The 1,974-nt window shown below is 37.0% G+C and overlaps 1 pseudogene; it reads left to right on the top strand.

Annotated features, from left to right (window-relative positions):
• The first annotated feature begins 1,809 nt into the window (after positions 1-1,809).
• LOC112529740 overlaps positions 1,810-1,974 on the top strand; it is a 469-nt pseudogene continuing 304 nt past the window's right edge.

Here is a 1,974-nt window from a genome sequence, read left to right as displayed (position 1 = left end):
TAGTGTAACCCATTGAGCCATGAAACTGATTCATTGAAGTCCAACTAAGAACCATCTTCATGAATAGATAGCAAATAAGAAACATGTTCATTGATTATTAACATACTTAATGTATAAACTTCACATAAAACAACATGTAGTGGGCCATAATAGTTAGGGAACCTGTTCATATTTGCTGTAATTGGCCATAATACTTAGTGAACATGAAATTGGCAAATGTAATCATTGAACCTGTTTCATAGTTGCCAAATTAAAGAGCAAATTGAGCCATGAAACCAGATTCATTACAGTTGCTGTTCATAGTGGTGATGAACTACATCAAATACACAGTTTGAGCAAAAATTCTATGAAACTAAACATCAAAAAAAAAAATTTACCAACCACTGATAACATTGACTTCACTACAATAAGAATGAAACAACTTGGGGTTTCTTCCAATAKATAYGCATTTTGTCCCAAACTCATGTACCATACAAATTTAAAGCTTTAAAACGATGAATGCACAAATGGAATACCTGTATCATCCTTAACGACTCTCTTCCTGCCTCCTTTCTTCATCTGCTGTTTAATGAACTCCAAGTCGTTACCATCGTCATCGAGTTCAACAGGTCGTTCTTTGTCGTTGGTAAACTTCGAAAAACTGTTCATCTCCCTCAATCTTTGGCTATAACGCCTCCTCCCTGTAAAAGACAGTGGATTACAAGCCTTCAATGATCTCCAACTTCAGTGTTCGATTTCTATTAAATCGAAAAACGATTTCAATAAATTTGACTTACCTCCATTGTTGCCGACCATTTTGGTTGAATATACAGATGATCGATGTTTTTGGAAACTCTATATTCGAATATGGATATGATTTACCTTCGCCGGATTGAGATGCTGCATGCGATGAAAACGGGTTTACGCCGGGAATGATTTGGAAACGTAATAGAGGGCTTGCAATTTTAGTACCGATTCTACCCTTTTCGGCTAAATAAGATTAATATAAATTATTTTTTAATTTTTAATTTCCTAAAATAAATTGATATAATCTAGGCCATTGATCGATTAATTGGACGGATGAGATTAGTTTACACGGTTCACACAAATGGTTCAAGTTTTCATTTGAACGCTCCTCTATATATATATATATATATATATATATATATACATATATATAGCCATGGTTGAAATCAGAGCCAACCAGATGGCAAAACCAATTAGTAATTCTTATATTTATCTTTATATATTTATATATCTTATAGTAAAACTTAAAATGAATGACGTGACATCATCATGAGTGAATATTCCTCCTTTCTTGAACTGTGGTTCAGTTCTGTATATCCCACATTAGTGGATATATGAAAGATTTACAATGACTGGTGGGTATATGAAGGGAGGTTGAGATGTCTTTGTGGAAACTCATGGGTTTGGTTCCTCTTGACCGATCCTCTAAACTCACGTCATTGGCTTATTTTGGCCGACCCTCTAAGCTCAGAGGTAGACTCATTTTGACCGACTCTCTTTTAGCAAAAAAAAAAAAATGTTAATCATAAAAAAAACCTTAGTTAAATTTAAGTATTTTAAGCGATTGTTTTGGTCATCGCCATTCCACATGTAGTGAAATGAACCATGTAGAGGCTCCATTTAGCACAACCCCGTCTCACCGGCCATTTGGAATTCCACGTCATCAGGCCCCAAAAGCTCACTAACGTGGCCCTCTAAGTATCCACTTCTTTGTCTCTACCCCTTCCCCTATAAAACCCTTCTTCTTCTTCACCATCATCACCACCACCACTCCTCCTCCCTCAAATCTTTCTGTAATCAATAATGGCTGCCACTTCAGTCTTCATGGCAACTCCGTTCACACGTCTCTCCGCCACCCAACTTCCTTCCTTCAACAAGAATTCTGCCTTCTCCGTCAGATGCATGTCGTCTCAGCTACCAAACGACGCCGAAACCAAATCCAAAACACCACCGCCACCTGCTCCCAAG

The sequence above is a fragment of the Cynara cardunculus genome, assembly GCF_001531365.2.
Source record: "Cynara cardunculus var. scolymus isolate 2C chromosome LG 16, CcrdV1, whole genome shotgun sequence".
NCBI lineage: Eukaryota > Viridiplantae > Streptophyta > Magnoliopsida > Asterales > Asteraceae > Cynara > Cynara cardunculus.
This window is presented reverse-complemented; position numbering and strand designations above follow the sequence as displayed.